This window comes from Rhinolophus sinicus, linkage group LG11 (assembly GCF_036562045.2).
Source record: "Rhinolophus sinicus isolate RSC01 linkage group LG11, ASM3656204v1, whole genome shotgun sequence".
Taxonomy (NCBI): domain Eukaryota; kingdom Metazoa; phylum Chordata; class Mammalia; order Chiroptera; family Rhinolophidae; genus Rhinolophus; species Rhinolophus sinicus.
The window spans coordinates 40,532,795-40,549,666 of NC_133760.1; the positions used below are offsets into that span (position 1 = coordinate 40,532,795).

Sequence of the window (16,872 nt, forward strand, 5' to 3'; positions counted from 1 at the left end):
ATTTGGTGTATCCAACAAAGAATGAGAGAGACATTCTCAGTCACTGTGCTTCTATCAGTTTCTCCATGCATAGCTAGCACTTTTTGATTTACATATAGCTCTTGAGATTCATGTTATTCAGATGCATGGTTTCATTATGATTCTACAGAAAACAAGAGCCCAGAGCTGCCGCTAACAGAGCCAAAATAATAAAACCTAATAAATTCTCAAGCCATCATATTTGCATTTTAGCATGGGCCTCTGGCCTTCAGTCCAAAGTGCCACCTAGGAAAACCACCAGTGCATCCCTGAAACAGGGTGTTCAAGCATGGCCCAGAGAGAGGCAGTGAAATGCCCAGGGTCACACAGCAGTGCCCAGAGGGAACCCAGGCACATGGATTTACAGCCCAGTGCTCTTGCTACTCCAGGTCCAGACTGCAAGAGGGAAAAGGGCAGGGGTGTGCCTGGAGGCCTTGTTGGGGTGCTGGTCTCACTGAGGGGTCTGCACGGAGGTTTACTCCACCCTGGCTTCAATTCAATTCAGTTCAATTCCATTGCCCTCATCACTGTGCTCCTGGGGACTCTTTCCTGCCACCCTGGCAGTGCCATTGGTGTAGAGGTTACAGGGGGAAGTGGAGAACTCAGATCCAGTTGCCTAACTGCAGCCCCAGGGCCTTTGCCCTGGTTGTTCCCTTTGTCTGGAGAGACCCTACCTCCAGTCCACACACATGCACACGTGTACCCATGCTAACATACATGCATGCAAGAGCATGTATGTCCATGCGTGCACACATGTACAGCCAGAGTTACCTCTAAGACTCAGCTCTGGTCTGGGCTCATTTCCATCTACACTTCCCCTCAGCTTCCCACCACCTCCAAAGTAAAGTTGTGCCATGTTAATATGACTTCTACGTCAGGTGCCCAGGAAAAGTTCAGAAGATGAATAAACAAATGGTCCCTCACCATCTGGTTTCTGGCCCCCACTGGGCCCTCACACACCTGTGACAACGCTCAGAGCCCCGCCTCCCATCCTCTTTCACAATGCCCTGATGACTTGCTCTGACTTGCACATTTCCCTCACTCTACCTCAAACACCCTTCCCCTTTTTTCCCACCTTGCAAACTCCTCGTTCTCCTTCCGGACCCAGCTCTTGTTCCCTTCTCAGGGAAATCAGTCTTCCTGGCTGCCTTCCCAACCAAGTCACGGCCCCACCACTGGGCTTCAGTCCTTTTTCTGCCATTGCAGGTCTGACCATTCTGCACTGTCATTTCCTCTGGGTGGGCCAGCTTCCCTCAGCATTCTGGGAACACCACAAATACCTTGACACGAGGGCCCTGGGTTTGAGTCTCTCTTACTTACCAACTGTGGGACTTTGGTCAGGTTACTTTGTCTCTTGGTTTCTCAGTGTCCTCAACTATAAAATGGGGATGCTGTAGCTCAGACGCTAGAAGCAGAGCCCAAGACAGGGTTGTCTGTAAACGTTATTTATTGAGGGGTAAGGGACACAGGACAGGGTAGAGGAAGAAGCTAAGCAAAGATGGAGTTTCAGGAAGAGTCTAGTTTCATCCTGACCCATGGGGAACTCTGGAGTGTGACACCACAGTTTGTCCTGCCAAGAGGTAAGGCACTGGGCCGTTATATCGCGACATCTGTTAGTCACTGGCTCTGAGCCATGTCCAGCAGTGGGGGGAGGGCGGGGTGATGGCCCAGTCATCTCTGCCAGAGGCGATTCCTGTCAGCCTCAAAAATCCGTCTCCTTTGAGGAAGGGAGCGGCTGAGGGCCCACACCCACAGTGGATGGGGGTAGGTGCACTGGCCTGTTAGGGGGATCCAGCAGAGGTGAGAGAGCGCCAATCGGTGTGCTATAGGGGTAATAGTAATCTCTAGCTGGCGAGGTTGTTGGGAGATGAGGAGGCAAAATCCCTGATGGCATCTGGTGCATGAGGAAAGCTCAATACCTGTTACGAGTAGCTATTATTACCAGTGGTGTTACTGTTTCCGAGTACAGTGGTGTTTACTGTACCCTAGGGTAGGGTACAAAGAAGGAAGGGAGGGGTGGAGGAGAGGATATGACTTGAGTCACAGAATTCTGGCTACTGTTGCTTTCGGTTTTCCCTCTTCCTGATTTCCAGGCTTGGATTAAGGGGGAGTTTCCGTGAAGCTGTGTGTTAAGGAGACAGGAGCTGACAGATCCCCTGGCTTGTTGGCACCTGTTTCTTCATCTCTATCTGCAAGGGAGACACCACCTTCCCTACCTGTTCCCAGGCTTTCTGGGAGGTTCAGGTGGTGGAGAAAGGCCTGCGGGAGGCCGGAAACCCTGTCCCCATGGCAGACCCTGACTTCCATCCCTGGCTCCTGGGCCATGGTGAAAGAAGTGAAGGCAGAGACGGCTGCAGACAGGCAGTAGGGAGAGAGGGACAGAGCAAGAAGCCTGAAAGTGCTAACCTCAGGCTTAGAAAGGATGTGGTTGGTTAGCAGGAGCAATAAGAAAATCACCCCAGGTCACGAGTCACTGCATACATTTGGACAGAAATATAATATCTTTGAAAAAGAAAAAGGAATGCACCATTGAAGGTGGTTTCTCAGGACTGAGAGGACAGGTCAGGACCCGGGGGTGGACCGGCACCCACAGAATCCCTCAAGCCCTCTCAGAATCCTCCACGCCGAGGCCTGCGAGGGCTGATAACAGAGAACCCAGGGCCTCCGCCTTCCCTTGGGGTTGCAAATTATAGTCTGAGGCTTTGGAGGACGCCTGAGTCTAGATGCCCACAAGGACAGAGCTGGAATAGTCCTGACTGTGGGGTCCATGCCAGGACCACTTTACCGATGGGGAAACAGAGGCCCTAAGAGGGAAAGGCCTTTCTGGCACTCTCAGCAAATAAGAAGCAAAGGCAGAGCCAGACTGACCCAGCGGGCTCTTTCTGGAAGGCCCATGCATCCCCACCCCAGAAATCACCCTCCTTTCACAGGGGCCCATGGAGTGTACCTTTAGGGAGATGTTAGCAGTCATTTCCTTCCTTACCTGGCAGAGTAGGGAAGAGGGGTCCTTGACACAGCACATTTCCACGGGGAATGATGCTGGAAGGGCCGACTGTTCCTTTCAAAACCCTCACAATGACAGTGTCCTGTAGGACTTAAAGTGCATGGTCTTGTGCTTTACCGAGGCTCCCAGCAGGAAGAGGACCTGCCCAGTTCACTAGCTAGAGAGTCACAGAGCTGGGAGTTGAACAAATGCCTCCTTGCCTTGAAGCTCTCTCGGGGTGGAAGGGGCTCCAGAGAAAGCCAAGCAATCCATGTCTACACTCTGGGCTCAGACCTGGGCCTGCATGGTCCCTGTTCCAAATTCGACAAGGCCTCTCTTTTCTTGTCACTGAAATCTGGGAATCTGGGTAACAGCCCTCATCGCTAGACTCTAAATCGCCTCCTTCATGACAGCCACCTTCCTGCTGGAAAGGTTTTGACTTTCCACCAAAGGACCCCCTGGGGTCTCCATATGCACCCTCCTCTGGGTCCAGGGTGCCCTAGAGCCAGCCCTGGCCTGGCTAGGGCAGCAGGTGTCCAGGTAGTGGCCTCTCGGGCTCAGCCCTGGTAGTTTGGGCCCAGCACTTACAGGAAGTGACTGGTGAGGCTTCCATGGTAAGGATCCTGCCCCACTTGGTCCTGCCTCCAGAGGCCTCTCCCTGAGTTTGCCAGGCTGGTGGTTCTCAAACTTGTTTACACATTAGAATCATCTGGGAGTGACTCTAATCTAATCACGAACAGGCCACACCCCAGGCCAATCACAACATAGTCTCTGGGGGTAGAAGGCAGGCATCAGTACTTTTAGAAGTTCCCCACGTGATTCTGATGTGTTAACAAGAATGGGAGCTATTGTTCTAGGCCACCATGACACCCGGCTCTCCATTCCCAGTAGGGAGACTGGTTCTGTGCTCCCTTGCACCTGGCGCCCTGCCTCACCAGCAAACCAAAGCCAAGTGCTTCCTGCCCTCTGTGAGGCTGCGGATGGAAAGGCCCCGGAAGTGGCTATATTTAGATGAGACCCTGAGGTTGTTTCCGGATGACTAACACTCACCCTGCACCCCCTCACTAAGTTGGGAGTCCATCTCTGCCTCTGGCCTGTTCCTTGACCCCTCGTGCCCCATCTCTGTGGCTCTGCCAGCTCCTCTCACACAAGTCCTGGCTCAGCCTACCCAAACCAAACCAAAAATGAAACTAAGGTTTGGAAATCCCCTCTATCTCCCATGCCCAGGATCCCAGAAGAATCTTGTGCTGGTTTTGAAGTTTGGGGGGCTGAGAGAGGGGCAGGTAGAAGAAGGCTCCGGATGTAAAGGAGAGAAGTTGGATCCTAAAGTTCAGATCCACAGCCTGGAAACTGGTCTGCCCACTTTGAATAGCAAATTAGCAGTGACTTCTAAAACTTAAAGTACACCCCCCTTTGATTCCAGAGCCAAACTGCTCAGCAGAAAGCCAATGGCATGTGAGATAAGGGAATTGTACAGCAATGTCTGATTTGGTGTGACCACTGGATTATGGGCATGAAGCCCATTTGATTCTGTGTTGACACAGTTGAATTCTTAAGCTATACGGTATTATTGCATAAACAAGACACAGTGTATAATGAGACGCACAATATGATGTCATTTGTCTTAAAAATACACAAACAAACAAAAAACAGACAATACTATGTTTCTTCTCACAGATCTACAGTAACAGGTGTTTACAACTTAGAGGTTAAAATAACTTAGAATTTTGGAGCCAGGCTGTCTAGGTTTGGGACGAACCTTTCCACCACTGGCAGGCTGTGTGGTGTCAAGCAAGTAATGTAGCCTCTCTGGGCCTCAATAGTCTCATCTGTAAAATGAGGATAATAACAGCACCTACCTCACAGGGTTGTTGTGGGCTTAAATGAGTTACTACATGTAGATCACTTAAAACAGGGCCTGGCTGTTAGTGAGCCCGATATAAGTATTATTTTTAATATCTGAAGGCTTAGATACAGTTCTGGAGGCAACACGTCAAACTGGTTACCTGATACTTGGAAAGGATAGACTTGGGGTAGGGAGCAGTAGTAACAGAGATTCCAGCCTCATGTATAAGGTGTTGCGCTTTCTGCAAGGAGACTTTAGTCCTGTATTACCTGTGTGGTTCAAAATAAACACTTTTTTTTTTTTTTTTTTTCCCAGTGAAAGAAGACAGAATATCAATGACCAGAAAGCTAGGCCTTTTAAAGTTAGAAGAGGAATTTTGCTTCCGGAGTGAGTATCTGAATCACTTCCTCCCGTGCTAGCCCACAGTGACCAAATACATAAAACATGGGCAAAAGAAAGGCTTGGGGTGAGTGGGGAAGGGGGATTGGTAGGCTGGAACCTCAGTTCTGAGCTCCACTGCCCCAAACTTGCTGGGTGACACCAGGCAAGTCCCTGCCCTCTCTGAGCCATGGTTAACTTGTTTATCAGGCGAGCCTATATCACAGGGACCTGCAGAGCTGATGAAAGAGTCTTTGGGGTCAGGAGCCCAGCAAAATATATAAGCAAAAACCGACATAACTGAAGGGAGAAATAGATAGTAGTTTTACAATAAAAGTTAGAGACTTTGAGACTTACTCACAGTAATGGATAGAACAACCAGAGAAAATAACTGAGGTGGTAGAGGACTTAATACAACAAACCAATTAGATCTAACAGACATTTACAGAATACTCTATCCAATAACAACAGCATGCACATTCTTTTCAAGGGCACATGTGACATTTTCCAAGATAGACCAGATGTTAGGCCACAAATTAAGTCTCAATAGATTTTAAAAGATAGATATCATACAAAGTATCTTCTCTGACCACAATGGGATAAGTTAGAAATCAATACTGCAAAGAAAACCAGAAAACTCACAAAACTATAAAAATTAAAGAACACAATTTTAAACAACCAATAGGTCAAAGATGAAATAACAAGGAAAAATAGAAAATACTTGAGTGAAATAGATGAGTGAAAAAAAACACAACATACCAAAACTTATGGGACACAGTGAAAGCATTGTTAAAGGGAATATTTACAGCTATAAATGCTTACATTAAAAACAAGAATGAAGGGAGGCCAGTTAGCTCAGTTGGTTAGAGCGCGGTGCTCTTAACAACAGGTTGCTGGTTCGTTCCCTACATGGGCCACTGTGAGCTGCACCCTCCACAACTAGATTCAAACAACTACTTGACTTGGAGCTAGTGGGTCTTGGAAAAACACACCTAAAATAAAACTAAAAGTTTTTTTAAAAAATCACTAATTTCTGAATGATAATATCTTAATATATAATTTAAAAAAAAAACAAATAAGAATGATCTCAAATCAACAACCTAACTTTACAACTTAAGGAACTAGAAAAGAAGAACAAACAACCCAAAGCTAGCAGGAGGAACGAAATAAAGATTAGAGTAGAGATAAGTGAAATGGAGACTAGAAAAACAATAGAGAAAATCAATGAATCAAAAGTTGGTTCTTCAAAAACATTAACAAAATTGACAAACCTTTAGGTAGATGAACTGAAAAAAGGGAGAAAACTCAAATTACTAAAATCAGAAATGAAAGTGGGGACATTACTACCAATTCCAGAGAAATAAAAAGGACTATAAAAGAGTACTATGAACAGTTGTAAGCCAACAAATTGGATAACCTAGATGAAATAGAAACTATCCTAGAAACACAAAACCTACGAACGCTAGGTCACAAAAAAGTGGAAAACTTGAATATACCTATAACTAGTAAGAGGATGAATCATCAATTAAAAAACCTCTCAACAAAGAAAATCCCTACACCTGATGGCTTCACTAGTAAATTCTACCAAAACATTTAAAAAAGAACTAATACCAATCCTTCTCAAATTTTTCCAAAATTGAAGAGGAGAAACACTTCCTAAATCATTCTAGGAGGCCAACATCACCCTGATACCAAAGCTAGACAAAGACACTGCAAGAAAACTACAGACTAATATCTTTTATGATCATTGATGAAAAAATCCTCAACAAAATACTAGCAAAATGAAATCAGAAGCCTATTAAAAATAGTATATACCATGATCAAGGGATTTATTCCTGCAATGCAAGAATAGTTCAACATATAAACATTGATCAATGTAATACATCACATGAAGAAAATTAAGGGAAAAAAAACACATGATCATCTCAATTGATGCAGAAAAATCATTTGGCAAAATTCAACACTCTTTCATGATAAACAAACAAACAAACAAACAAACACCAAACTAGACCTAGAAGGAAACTACCTTCACATAAGAAAAGACATGAAAAACCTACAGCAAACATACTCAGTAGTGGTGAAAGATTGAAAGCTTTTCCTCTAAGATCAGGAACAAGGCAAGGATGCCTCCTTTCACCACTTCTATTCAACAGAGTACTGGAAGTTCTACCCAGAGCAGTTATGCAAGAAAAAGAAATAAAATGCATCCAAATTGGAAAGGGAGAAGTAAAATTGTCTCTGTTTGCCGATGATATAATCTTGTATTATAGAAAACTCTACAGACTCCACAAAAATGTTGCTAGAACTAATAAATGAATTCACCGAAGTAGCAGGATACAAAGTGAACATGCAAAAATCAGTTGCTTTTCTATACACAAAAAATGAACAATCTGCAAAGAAAATTACAGAAAAACAACTCAATTTACAATAGCGTCAAAAAGAAAAAAATACTTTGGAATTTAACCAAGAAGGTGAAAGACTTGTACAATGAAAACACTGATGGAAGAAATTTAAAAAGATGTAAATAAACAGGACATAAATAAATGAAAACACATCCCACGTTCATGGATTAGAAGACGTAATATTGTCAAAATGACAATATTACCCAAAGCAACCTACAGATTCAGGGCAATCCCAATGACACTCTTTTGAGAAATAGAAAAACGCACCCTAAAGTTCATATGGAATTTTAAGGGACCCTAAATAAATAAACACTCTTGAAAAAGAACAAAACTGGAGGACTCATACTTTCTGATTTCAAAACTTACTACAAAACTATAGTAATCTGAACAGTGTGGTATTGACATAAAGACAGACATATAAACAAGTGGAGTAGAATAGAGAGCCCAGAAATAAACTCTCACATATACAGTCAAATGATTTTTGACAAGGGTGCCAAGGCCATTCAATGGGGAAAGGACAGTCTTTTCAACAAATGGTGCTGAGAAAACTGATATCCACATGCAAAAGAATGAGACTGAACCCTTACCTAACACCATACACAAAAACAAACTCAAAATGGATCAAGACCCTAAATTTAAGACCCAAACAATAAACTGTTAGAAGCAAACATAGGATGAAAGCTCGTGACATTGGATTTGGCAATGATTTCTTAGAAATGACACCAAAAGGCACAGACAACAACAAAAATAGACAAATTGGACTTCATGAGAATTACAAAATTTATACATCAAAAGACACTATTCACAGAGTAAAAAGGCAACCCACAAAATGGGAGAAAATATTTGGAAAACATATATCTGATAAGAGATTAACATCCAGAATATAGAGAGAGCTCCTAAAACGCCAACAACAAAAAACAAACAGGCTGATTAAAAAAGGGACAAAGGAGAAAAAAAAAAGGGACAAAGGACTTGAACAAACATTTTTCCAAAGGCATATGAATGGCCAATAAGCACATGAAAAGATGCTCAACATAGCTGACCTTTAGGGAAATGCTAATCAAAACTACAATGAGATACCACCTCACACCCATTTATGGCTACTATAAAACACACAAACAAACAAACAACCTAAAAACAGAAAATAAGTGCTGCGACAAAGTGGAGAAATCGCAGCACTTGTGCACTGTTGGTGGGAATGTAAAATTGTATGGCCACTATGGAAAACAGTATGTAGTTTCCGCAAAAAATTTAAAATAGAATTACTGTGTGATTTAGCAATTCCACTTCTGGGTATATACCCCAAAGAACTGAAAGTAGGCTCTTGAAGAGGGAATTGTACAAGCACGTTCATAGCAGCATTATTCACAATAGGTAAAACACGGAAACAATGCAAGTGTCCACAGATGAATAAATGGGTAAGCAAAATGTGGTGTAGTCATACAATGTAATTTACTCAGCCTTAAAGAGGAAGGAAATTCTGACATATGACACATGCTACCACATGGCTGAACCTTGAGGACATTATGCTAAGTGAAATAAACCAGACACAAAACGACAAATCCTGTATGATTCCACTTACTCTATGAGGTACTTAGAGTAGTCAAACTCAGGGAGACAGAAAGTAGAGTGGTGGTTGCCAGAGGGTGGCGAATGGGAAGAAAGGAAAGTTATTGGGTAATGGGCATCGAATTTCGGTTTTACAAGATGAAAAGTGTTATGAGGATGGATGGTGGCGATGGCGTCACAACAATGTGTTTAAATGTACTTATACACCACTGAACTGTACACTTAAAAATTGTTAGGATGGTAAATTTTATGTGATGTGTATTTTAACACAATAAAAGAATATCGTCCACATATCCCTTTAGAAGTCCACTTTGAGAAGCTAGACTAAGGAAACAACCCAGAATGTGAGCAAATCTCTAGTTACTACGATTCTCACCACAATGTTGGATGTCAGCAGGGGCATTCTTTCCTGAGGAACTGGCTGAGATGCCAAGCCACCTGAAACACCATGGCCTGGAAAGCCATCTCCCCACAGGGGAGGGCGTGGAATGTTATAATGGCACAGTCTCCTCTGACAGGACTCCTGCTTCACGTCCAGCCCTTTGTTCAATTACATGTGAACAAGTCACTCCCAGGAAGCACTGCGAGCACAGCTGACTCTAAACAACTCCTCCTCCCCTCTCCTCTCCTCTCTCCCCTCCTCTTTTCGTGCCCCCATGGCCTCTGCCTGGTTCCCTCTTCCTCCAGACATCACCATGTCCATGGCTCCCTGCCTCACTCCCCTTGTGAGAAGGCCACGCCTGACCCTCTATTCCAAACACAGCCCACCCCCCCGCCCCCCGTCCACTCACTTGCTTCATCTTTCTTCACTGCAGTCACCACCACCTGACACCTACTACACGTCTTTAGGTACTTGTTTATTGTCTGTTCCGATTGGCACATTAGCTCTATGGGGCGGGGACTTGGTTGTGTTTCCGGCTATAGTCCAGGACTTAGCACAGGGCCTGGCATGTTGTAGAAACTCAGCAGATGTGTGCTGAGAAGGTTGATGATTGCAGGGCGGAGCCCGAGTCAGACTGCGTTGTCAGTTCCCACCTCATGGAGTGGGGGCACCACAGATGGAAAATGCCCTTTGGCCACCCTACCCCCAGGGAGTTTCTAGGGATCTTCTCCCAGTGTGGCCACACCTTCCTCCACTTCTCCCTTCTCTCCTCCTGCCTTCCTGTCAGGAGCAATATAGCACCCCCATCCCTTGTACATGCTCCATGCAGAGTCTGACCTGCCTGCCCCCACGTCCTGGCCCCTGCGGACCACTTTGCACACAGACCCCATTCACCTCAATCCTATCGAGGTGTTTTCCCCCAAATGCTTCCTTCCCTGAGAGGAATTCCGGTGAGAGCTATGAAAAGAAATAAAATGTTACATCTTGTTTTTTATATAAAACAGGAAACAGACCCTGCATAGCAGGAAAAAATGAGACCCAAGCCAAATGTTGAACAACGATGGATATGGTTCAGCCATTCTATGGACAACAATGCAGCCACTTAAAATGATAGTATACTCTACTACAGACAGAGCTAATTTCCTTAACATGTAAAATGCTTTTACAGCTCAATAGGAAAAAGACCAACAACCCAATGGAAAAGTGTGCAATGGATATGAACAGTTACGGAAAAGGAACTACAAGTGACCGTGAAATATTTGAACAGATGCCCAACATCCTTCATGATAAAAGAAATGGGAAAAAATATACCATTTTTCATTGCCCAGTCTGCACTATGGAAAAGTCTGATAACACAAAAACACACCCTCTTTGTTGGAGAGGGTGTGGGAGTGAAATTTAGTACAATACTTGAGGCTAATTTGCCATATATCTCAAAATTCAAATCATATATTTCCCCTGACCTTACATATCTATTCCTGGATGTTTTTCTTAAAGACTCATTCTCACATATGCAAAAATGATGCTTGAACACGGATATTCATTACAGCACTATTTGGAATAGCAAGAGACAGGAAACAACCTAAACACCCAACAATAATTAAATCAACGATGGAACAACCACACAGTGAAATATTATGTAGTCGTTAAAAAGAAAAAAAGGGCCGATTTGTTTTGGTTTTTGTTCTGAAGTACAATGATTTCCAAATTACATTAAATTTTTAAAAAAGATTAAAAAATCATTATATATAGCATACTACCATTTGTGAGAAGGAGGGGAGTTTGAGTCAACTTTACCCACCTCTCAAGGACCCAGGAAACCCCAGACGGCATGTGGGTTACATAATCACACTTTTTTTATGGGTAACAAGTCCCACATATAACCAAATGCTTGCCTGCCTCACCACTTACACCTGTTTTGAGATGCGGTAGATGGTGGCCTGAGGGACCAAAGAGGCACCAACAGCCAGACTGATCAATTCTTCACAGTTGATGGGTTTTTTTGTTTGTTTCTCCAATCATCTGGGTGCTTTCCTTGCAGACTGAGTTTCAGCCAAGGTAAACTGTGGGCTACCAGCCAACACTCAAAAACTAAATCCCGTAAAGAAAACCAATAGTTGGGCAGCCAGTTTGCTTAGTGTGGTTAGAGTGCGGTGCTCACAACACCAAGGTCGCCAGTTCGATTCCCACATGGGCCAGTGAGCTGTGCCCTCCACAACTAGATTGAAAAGAATGACTTGACATGGAGCTCATGGGTCCTGGAAAAACACACTGTTCCCCAATATTCCCCAATAAAACTTGAAAACAAAAAAACGCAATAGTTTACATCCTGGGTATGCCTCCAAAAAGTTTTTACAAAGTATCTGCACTTAATCCTAACGACAACTCTGTCTAGAAGGCAGAGGAGAGATTCTGGGATGGCAAATTGGTGTCCTAGCTTTGTTACAGCTGTAAGAAAGAACCACAAACTGGGTGGATTAAAATGACGGAAATTCATTCTCTTATAATTCTGGAGGTCAGATGTCTGAAATCAAGGTGTCAGCAGGGCCGTGGTCCTCCTGAAACCTTTAGGGGAGGACCTTGTCTTCCCTCTTCCACTTCTAGTGGTTTCCACCAATTCTTGGTGTTCTTGGCTCGCAGACATCATTCCAATCTCTGCCTCTTGTCACATGGTATACTTCCTGTGTGTCTCTACTTTCACATGCCCCTCTCCTCTCTTACAAGGACACCAGCCATACTGAATGAAGGGCCCATCTGCTCCAGCATGACGCATCTTAACTAATCACATCTGCTCTGAACTTATTTCCAAATAAGGTCACATTCTGAGGGTCCAGGGGTTAAAACTCCAACATATCTTTTTTAGGCACACAATTCAATCCATAACAGAATGGCAAAAACACACTAAGAAGTTTTGCTGAATTTTCCTCAAAGGGGAAGAGGGTATGTGTGTTGGGGCGTAGGGAGACTGACCCGGCCCTGCATACAACCAGTGACCTCTGTGTCTGGCAGAGGAACAAGCCTCAGCATATTGTGAAACTTTCAAAGAACTTTCCCTTTTGCTTGTCTGCTTTGATCAAGACTGCCTTGCTCCTCATGCTCGTGCGTTATTTGAGGTTGATCCTGCACGGGGCACACCTCCTACCTCATCTCATCCAACCCACGAAACACACTTTGAAGGACATAGCAGCATCCTCATTTTACAGATGAGAAACTGAGGTCGTGGGAGATGAAATACAGACATACCTCACTGCACGGTGAGTTGTTTTATTGCGCTCCGCAGACCCTGCGTTTTCATCAACATTGAGGCAAGACCCTCTACCAGCAAAACAGTTATAGCTCGCTGGGGGCTCAGATGATAGCTAGCATTTTTTAGCGATAAACTATTGTTTAATTAAGGCATGTACTTTTTTTTTAGACATAATGCTATTACACACTTAATAGGCTATAGTATAGCATAAACATAACTTTTCTGTGCACCAGGAAACCAAAAAATGCATGTGACTCGCTGTATTGCAGTGGTCTGGAATGAAACCTGCAATATCTCCGAGGTATGCCTGTAGTTAGTCCATGGTCATCCAGCAAATACAAGGTGCTGACAGCCTCGGTCTGTCTGTTTCTCATGCTGGGCGCCAGTCAAGCTGGTGCCCTGCTTGGAGACAAGACAGGTGGGCATAACCAATAGCCAGTTGGCACTGTAGTTCAGTAAGGTTTCAGGAAAGCACACTGGATGGAGAGCTTGTACTGGGGAACCTGGATTTATCTTGAAGACATCAGCTTTACTTCTCCCTCTATTCTCCAGCAGGAGACCAAGCCTAGTGCTTTTCTGGATTTATTGCTTCTTAGAGGAGAGGAAAAGCAATTTGGAGAGATGGGCTCCAGGTTCTGGTGTAGGGTGTACCCCACTTCCTGCCGCTCCCAGGTTTGTGAGACTGAGAAGTACAGGTTTTCAAACTGCTTTTTAAAGTTTGTACTTTAAAAAGTCTGTACTTTTTAAAGTACAGAACCCCCAACTTTTCAAAGAGGAAAAATAAGAACCTAACATAAAATGGACGCAAATGGTGCTGAAGGGGGGTCAGGGGGCTCTCCCCCATCTCCCTAAATGGCCACCCCAGCAAACTCCAGGTGGCGGGGGAGAGAGAAATGGCTGAAAAAGACATGGAAATGCAGAAAGCAAGTAACCAAACGACACCCCTGTATTCACCTATTATGAGGTTAAGATGTTCATTAGAAATAGTCTGTGAAGTTGGACGTTAAGCAATTATTGTTAAAATGTTTAAAGTATGCTGATGGTATTGTGGTTATGTTTTCTATTTCCAGACTCCTTATCTTTTTGTACATTCTGAAATATTTCGGTTGAGATGCTGTGATGTCTGTTTGCCATTTGTTTCCGAGAGGGGTGTGGTAGAGATAAAGCCCTGGGTTAGTGACTGTTGAAGTGTAACGTAGTGGTTACACCGGGCTGCATTCTATCAAAACCAGCAAGTCCATATGGCTGCACCTGATTCTACTCCTTCTACTTTTGTATACGTTTGGAATTGTCCATAATAAAAAGTTATTTTTTTAGACTAAAAAGTCTGCATTGTGCATAATAAGCGGCGTAACTTCTGTAATTCTTTTAAAAGCAACTAAAAGTTGAAGCTCCGGGAGGTGACAGGAGCTTTCAAGGGTGAGGAGAGGGAGGGACGGGGAGCGCAGCCGGGGTCGCAACCCCCAACCCAGGTGACCCCGACTTCTTTCCCCTGCGGCTCACAACTCATCCTCCAAACTCCCCCAGGAAAGCAGGCTGCGCGCTGCCCCGGCCGCTGGCGCGCCATCTGTCCACCCGGTCATCAGTCTGTCCACCTCGTCCACCCCGCAGCCGTTGGGACCTCCTCCTCCAGAGCCCACGGGCACCCCCTGCTCCCCACTCTGTTGGGCATCTTCCAGCGCGCCACCTTTTTGGCCCCGCAGCCCCGCAGCCCCAACTGCACTCGGTACTCACCCGCTGCGCTCCTTTTGCTTCACAGCGCTCTGCAGGAAACTGAAAGCAGGCGCGGAGAGCTGCTGAGCCAACGCTTGGAGACTGCAGCCGCTGCTGGGAAATCACGTGGATTCTAGGTGCCAGCCCTGGCGTGGGTGCAGCGCAGTGTGGACTTAGGCGGGGTCGACCCACCTGCCACTCCAGGGCCCGCGCCCAGGCGCCTCCTGGTGCTGGGCGACTTTTGCCGACAGGACCCAGACACACCAGGGGTAGGATGGGGAGCGCTGGACCCTTTCGTGGATGCCCAACTGAGACAGAGGGGTACGGGTTGGCTCTCCACAGAGCGCATGTGGGAGGGGTTCAGGGAGCTTCAGGAGGCCCCCCGGCTGAGTGCAACTGTCCTTGCCTCCTTGGACACTGAGGAGGGACGGGACAGGATGGGAAAGAGGAGATGCTCTGTGCAGCAGGAGGAGACTAAGAACGGGTGGTCCTGTTTCCTGTCCTGCGTGCTCTTCAGGATGGAAGGAGGTAGAAGGGGATAACAGAAACTGGTCTCGTTAACAGCTCTTGGTCGTCTAACAGGTACCAAACACTAGCTACCGTTCATCTCATCTTACCTTCAAAACAACCCTAAAATGAAGGTGCAAGTATTACCCCATTTTACACATGAACAAACTGAGGCTCAGATAAAAGAAAGGTGACAGAACTTGCCCAAGTCACACAAGGGACACAAGACAGCCCTCTGCCAAGCTCTACCCCATCTCTCCTGGTGCTAAAATAAAGGCCAGGCCCCTCAGGCATCTTCATGATGTGGCCCCGATCTCATCTCATATCTCGCGCTCTCTCTCTCTCTCTCTCACTCTCCCCTCTCTGCTCTCCACTGGAGAAGTGTAGGGAGCAGGGGGCCCCAAGGAGTCCCGAGGTCAGGCCTTGCTATTGATCCTCTGAAAACCAGGAAAGTCCCCCAGCACTTGCGACTTTGGGGTCCTATGGGCACTTCCTCTTCGGGATTCTCCTTTATCCGTGTTCCCAACAATGACTTCCTGGTTGGTCAGGAATGAGCATGCACCAGGAGTTTCCCACATAGCTCACTTCCTCCACCTCTAAAATGAAACCATCATCAAAGCAAGATAGGGCTTCATCTGTGACAGTTGGGGTTATCTGCATTTTCACATTTTACAAATAGCCTAGAATGGCACTGCCCATCGACCAACAGCATCAGCACCACTCAGGAGGTATCTTGTTAGACATGCAGATTCTCAAGCCCCACCCTAGGCCTACCAAATCAGAAAGTCTGGGGGGACCCCAGGACTCTGTGTTTTAACAACTCCTGCGTATGATTCTGACGCATGCCACAGTTTGAGACCCACAGCACTAGGTAACTTTCAAACAGCTTCTTGAGTTATGAGCTATATAAGCACCTTCCCTAACCACCCATTTTCTCTTCATAGCGCCAGGCACAATTAGTGATTAATAGTCTTCTGTTTGGCTAGTTAGTTATTGCCTATCTCTGGCAATTAGACTATAAGCTTCCTGGAGTCAGGAACCATACAAGTGTGGCCCAGAGTGAAAACTCAACAGATACTGTTGAAAATACATACATACACATACACATACCTACATAAAAGTGCCAGGGCGCAGAAACTGTTGACTCTGGTATAAATGTGACATGTATGACCCTAACAAGTATCCGTCTGCTTCTGAAGTTCCTTCTGTACTATGACCCGGTGGGCTCTGGTGACCCTTGAGGCCTCCTGCTCTCTGCCATTTTAGTAGGGGCTCAGTTTAATGCCTCCCCAATCCAACCATTCCATACCAGTGCCAACAATGTCATCTCCTCCACACCCCAACCCCAAAGCCTTCTGTAGCTTCTCCTGCCTCCTTCTGGCCTTCAAGGCTCTATGATGCAATCTCAAGCTACCTCCTGGCCTGATATGCAACTCCTTCACCCCAAAACAACCCCTCCGCTCAGCCACACTGGGATTCCCCGAGCTCAGGTCCTATCGACATTCTTCCCCTGGCCAGGACACCCTTCCATGGCTCTCTTCCTGTCCTTTGAAGCCCAGTTAAAACCACCTTCTAGAAGCACTCCAACACACGGAAGTCTTGGTTATCAGAATCCTAAAAGGTGCTTCTGTCCATACCTAGACTCAAAGCAAGAAGGGAACCCCTCCGGAGCCAGAAACAAGGGGGCACTCCAGGAGAAGTCAGGGGAGGGGGAGTGAAACAGGACATTCCGGGAGAGGGGTTACAGGTGTTTGTCCTGGATTGGATCCGGGGGCAGAAAAAGGTTATCAGTGGAAAAACTGGTGAACTTCAAATCAAATTTGGAGT

General features: G+C 45.5%; 1 protein-coding gene and 1 long non-coding RNA gene across 5 annotated transcripts in view; one reads left to right on the forward strand and one right to left on the reverse strand.

Moving 5' to 3' along the window:
* The window catches only part of NLRC5 (NLR family CARD domain containing 5), a 74,826-nt gene extending 60,121 nt beyond the window's left edge, over positions 1–14,705 (reverse strand). Inside the window, exon 1 of one of the 4 annotated variants that reach the window (XR_012490165.1) lies at positions 14,560–14,705. The gene's annotated coding sequence lies outside the window, so the exon portion shown is untranslated. Of the gene's footprint in view, positions 1–1,093; positions 2,457–3,001; positions 4,556–14,559 lie in introns of those variants that run through there. The other 3 variants (XM_019754160.2, XM_019754173.2, XM_074314832.1) reach the window with 3 other exon arrangements.
* Positions 1,460–10,885, forward strand: LOC141567507 (uncharacterized). The gene is made up of 3 exons (XR_012490169.1): positions 1,460–1,598; positions 5,163–5,234; positions 10,747–10,885. It is a non-coding gene; the product is annotated as an uncharacterized LOC141567507 (long non-coding RNA).
* Positions 14,706–16,872: the final 2,167 nt, after the last annotated feature.